General features: G+C 60.8%; 1 pseudogene; it reads right to left on the reverse strand.

Annotated features, from left to right (window-relative positions):
* Nucleotides 1-1,110: 1,110 nt before the first annotated feature.
* On the reverse strand, nt 1,111-4,839 carry LOC123381594 (annotated as a pseudogene).
* Between the last annotated feature and the right edge of the window lie 464 nt (nt 4,840-5,303).

Raw genomic sequence — 5,303 nt, forward strand, 5'->3', positions numbered from 1 at the left:
AAGGACCGATATTGGAGGACCCCGCTCATGACGGACGGAGAACAGTCAGATTCAGAGGGGTGGGAGGAGCAGTGGGTGCCGGGCCTGGGGAGGGGAATGGGTGTGGGAGGGTTAGCGTCTAGTGGGCAGACACAGAGTTTGGGGTGACGAAAAAGTCGTGAAGATGGATGGAGGGGACAGTTGCAGAACAGTGAATGTACCTATTGCCACTGAATTGTACACCTGAACATGGTTAACATTATCAAGGTTATAGGGGCGCCTGGGGGGCTCAGTCGGTTGAGTGTCCAGCTTCGGCTCACGGTTCGTGGGTTCGAGCCCCGCGTCGGGCTCTGTGCTGACGGCTCTGAGCCTGGAGGCTGCTTCGGATGCTGTGTCTCCCTCTGTCTCTGCCCCTCCCCGCTAGCTCATGGTCTCTCTCTCTCTCTCAAAAATAAATAAACCTTAAAAAAATAAAAAAATAAATAGAAAAGCATCCGACATAAAATTGGAGCAGTTTACAGCAGCAAGTGACCCAGAAATTGTAACAGTTGGCCAACGTCACGGAGAAATAGCTGTGGCAACACGGACCGCCCTGTGCTTGAGGTGAGAAGGGAGACGCGAGGCGGAGAAACTGCAGCAGTCACCCTGGCCGGGGCCTCGAGGAAGCGCACAAAGCAGGTTTGCGGGACAAGCCGCAATACCCGTCATCCGCCAGAAACATTTTAGTGGCAGTGACAGGGCAAGTGCAACACCCACAACACCGCAGTGACTGAGGGAGGCCGGGGGGTGGGGGGCTGTCCTGCCCCAGCGGGCGGCGGGCTGTGCCTCAGGCTGCCGGGAAGCCAGGCGCCAGCCAAGGGGGTCCTGATCCGGCCTCACCTTCACATCCTGCCCGCGGCTGCAAGCGACCTTTCAACTCTGACCAGGAACCCGAAGAGTAAGGGGTCTTGCTGGAGCCACGCCCCCCGGCAGACCCCCGGTCAGGCCTAACTGTGCCCGTGCCCGATGTGGGCGGCGCCGGGCCTCGGCCATGTACCACGACCAGACAGAGAAAGGGAGCGGCGACAGGCCATCTGCTCTGACGGCTGGGGTCAGGGTGGCACCCCTGACGGACACTAGGCCAGCCCGTCATCAGTCCCGGATGACCTGGTGACTCTTGGGCACGGTCACATACCTCAGCTTCTTCATGACAGTGGGCCAGCCCAGCAGTTATTCATCCCACAGGTACTCGGGGGACAGCACGTTGGTGGGCTTGTGGTCCAGCAGGTACCTGTTCAGGTGGCTCTCGTCGTGCCACACGGCCTCGATGCCGTGGGCCCGGTCGACCACCATGGCCTGGTGACAGGCCGACGTGAGCCGCAGTAAAACTCGCCCTTGTCCCTGGGGACGTGCGCCTGGGACTGCGGCCGGCGCTCGTAGGTGAAGGCCTCGCGGGCCGCCCCGTAGAAGCCGGGGGGCAGGGTGCCGAAGAGCGGGGACAGGATCTCCACGCCCACGTGGTCGCGGAACCTCATGTCCACGTCCACGCACACCAGATAGTCCACCTCGTGGAGGAAGCCCTGCTGGAAGAAGTTGCTGATCATCTCCATGCGGTGCATGCACACATCCTGCCAGCGCGAGTAGCTCCGGACCTCCAGGACCACCACCTGCCTCCCTTCCCCGAGGGGCACGCGGGGCACATCCCCCGGCCGGTCGGTGAACACGTAGTAGGTGACCTTGTGTCCCACCATGAAGTGCTTCTCCGCCGTCTGCAGGAACAGCTCCAGGAAGGCCACGTATCTACAGGGACAGGGGACAGGGCGGGAGGAGGGTCGCTGCCAGAGGCTGGCGGCAGGAGCCCAAAGCCGGGGGCCGCGGACCTGTGCGCCTTATCGACGAGGCAGACCCTGGGCTGCTGCTTAAGGAACAGCCGCTGTCCTGGCCTGTCCTGGGCGAGTCTGCCCGTGGCGCCTCCCTACCCTCTGCCCTGGGGGACGAGGGCCATCAGCGCCCCGTCTTACAAAGGGGAGCGAGCCTGAGGCGGAGGAGGCTGGAAACCCGTGCAGCCATGAGTCAGCATGCTGGAGCCAGCAGCGCACCCTCGTGCCGAGCTCCCCTGGCAGACCCCCTCTACCCGCAGGACCCGCCCCTGGCAAATCCCCTGAAGGTTCCCACCTGCTGTGAGGGAGTCGAGACCCTTCGGGCACAGCTCTGGTCAACGTGCCCTCGCAGACTTCGGAGAAACTGCAGGGCCGCCCACCTGCACCTCTTGGCTCAGTGGTCGGTCCCTGGCCCCCCAGGACTGTGTTTGCCCCTGCAGGGCCCTCCCTTGAAGGCTACTGGGCCCTCAGTCAACGGTGGGTATTCCGAGAAGGTGTCACCCCCCCATCTCCCCCAGATCAGGACTCAGGCCCAGCATGTGGCAAGGGGAGGCTAAAGAGGGCTCCTGAAGGAAGAGGGGGCTTGCTCGGGCCCCAGCACTGAACCGAGCATGTAAGTTTCCGGGTCCAGGTCTGTATCTCCCCAACCCCAAGAGGTTGGAAGTCTTCTCCAACCGCCTCCCATGGCTGGTCCCTCTTTGAGGGGGCTCACTGCTCCCCACCCTGCACACAGCAGCTCCCCCATCATCGGGCAAGTGCGGTGAGCCCCTCGGTGACAGTTTTTTGAGCAGGCCCTAAGGCTACTTCCCGGTGCTTGGCCCAGAAACCCCTCCCACAGGGAAGGTGGGCACTCCGTTTCAATAGGGGACATGCACACACACACACACACACACACAAACACACACACACACCCACACACACTCACACACACACACCCCTGCCCAGCCACCAGTCAGGTCACCAGGGGCAGTCCAGACCCAGCCGATGTGATCGTGGGTTCACAGCTCGACTCGGGGACTCTGGTTTCCTCTGAGGACATGCCCACCACATGCCCACCCCCTGGGGACTGCACTCGGAGCCCAGACGGGACACACGCGGACAGCCAGCGCATGCGCAGCAGGCAGTGCTGCGTCAGAGCTACTGGCACTGGCCGAGGACCCTGGGCAGTGAAGCTTCTGGTTGGTGATTTCAGCCACTTGTCTCCAGCGACTGGAGTAGGATTCTGAGGCGACCCTGTGCCCTTCTTACTCCCTGCACTTGGGGCCAAGACCCGGGAAAGAGGTTGCAAAGGCCTCAGGGCCATTCTCTGAGGTCTCGGGTGAACTCTGCAGAGGGAGGAAGCCCCGCCTGTCCACACGCGGGCCCAGCACCTACGAGCTTTCACTTCCTCATGGCGATCCCGAGAGAGGATCCTGTCGTCAACCCCACTTTCCAGAGGCTCAGAGAGACCACGCCACTTACCTGCGGCTGCCCAGCTCATTCAGTGGAAGTCACCTGTCCCTGGGGTCCCAGAGCCTCACTGGTCAGCTCCCTCACAGGAGCCTGGGGTCTGGCACCGAGTGCTGTGCCTGACCTGGCTGTCCCCCCTCCATGACCGTCACCCATAAGGGAGCACACAGGAGCCCAGCTCCACAGGCACTGGCTTCCTACCCGTCCAAGGAAGCACACAGCCTCCTCCCTTCTGCTACTGTGGCCGGAGGAAGGCTCCCCTGCCACCTGGATGTTGGGGTGCTCTGCTCCTTCCTTGACTCAGCAGAGGAGCAACCTGGGGTCATTGGTGGGTCTGAAGCTGCCTTCCTGGGTGACGTGCAGCCTTCGGAAAGAGAGCCAGGTGGTGTCCACTCACTAAGCCCGAGAAGACTGCTGAACACGTGGACCTTCACATTAACCCCTAGGAGGACAGGCTGGGTCCCCACCTGCCGTGTGCTGAACACACAGCCAGACCTGATGTCCTCGGTCTCTCCTGCATCCCGGTCCCCACCCTCTATCATCCCATCTACTTACTTTTTTTTTAAATGTTTATTTATTTTTGAGACACAGAGAGAGACAGAGCATGAGCAGAGGAGGGGCAGAGAGAGAGACAGAGACACCGAATCCCGAGCAGGCTCAGCCTCTGAACTGTCGGCACAGAGCCCGATGTGGTCGGGCTTGAACTCACGGACCGTGAGATTCTGCCCTGAGCTGAGGCCGATGCTGAAAAGACTGGGCCACCCAGGCGCCCCGTCACCTACTTACTTTTTGATCGCAAACACCGTTAGTCCGGTGGTGGTGTTCCGGAGCCGGAACTGCTCATTCAGGATGTCAATGTTGAAAGTCCCTTCCCAGATGATGGGGGCCAGCCAAGGGGTGAGGACAAGGACGTCTTTCCTACTGCAGCACAAGTGAGCCACCCTGTGTCAGTAGCATGACAGTGAACACACGGAGGGCCCTGGTGCATCACCACCCCCACCCGGGACCCCACCCCACCCACCCAGCCTGTACCCCATCAGGGACCCACAGGGCTGACCCTCCTTCCAGAAGGCCTTCACATGTGCAAGAAACAAATGACATGGAAATCAAAACTCAGACTCGTGCAAATCACTCACAGCCCTTAGCGAACACTGGACCCTGCTGGACCTCAGCGTGGGAGCTGGGATTTGCCGGCGAGGGGGCAGGGGCCGTCCTCCAGGAAGGAGGAGGCGCCCCTTGGGCATTCTTTGGTGGAGAGAGAAAGGACGGAGAATAATTGGTGGGCTCCAAATTCAGACTCAGAAGCTGCCGAAGCAAGTTCCCGCCGAGTTTTCAGTGAAACCGCCTTTTAGTGTGTATGGTGAGTTTGGGGAGGTGTTCAGCAAGTTAGTGACGAAGGTGTTAGCACCTTGAGCTGGGGGTAAACCATCCTGAGGTAAAACAACATGATGGGAGTGAGTCTGCAGGAAGATGGAGACCAGACATGTCCCAGTCCATGGGAGCAGGCGTCAGAGATGCGGGTCGTCCTGAGGAGGGACTCGGGCAAGTGAAACCCAAGGGAGGCAGCGGTGGTCACCTTCAGACGGACAGGTTTCTGGTCTGGGGACTGGCAGCCCAGGTGACAACGTGAGGAAGCAGAGGCCCCAGCGGATCCCCAGCGAGAAGTGTGACCGGCACCCATCTCTGAGACAACAGAGCGCAGCCCCCATCCACGGCCGCAGGCGCGGACCCTCCCCCAGCAGGGCTCATACCAGGACCAGCAGAGAAACTCTGGTGCAGCGTGTGGGGTGAGGCGGGCATGGGGTGTGTGCTCTTCCCGAACCAGCTTTCCCCGGGGCTGAGTGCTGGCCACTCAAGTCTCTTCCTCTGCATCCTGTGTCCCCACATCAGAATTTCCAAATCGCCCAGGCCCTGGAACGTGGGCCGTTTCTGAGTTTTCACTCCCAGCTTCCTCAAGGGATCAACCATGTGCATAAATCTCTCCTTTTTCAGGACACAAGCCGTCAAGTGGAGTTT

This window comes from Felis catus, chromosome D4 (genome assembly GCF_018350175.1).
Source record: "Felis catus isolate Fca126 chromosome D4, F.catus_Fca126_mat1.0, whole genome shotgun sequence".
In the NCBI taxonomy this organism is placed as follows: Eukaryota; Metazoa; Chordata; class Mammalia; order Carnivora; family Felidae; genus Felis; species Felis catus.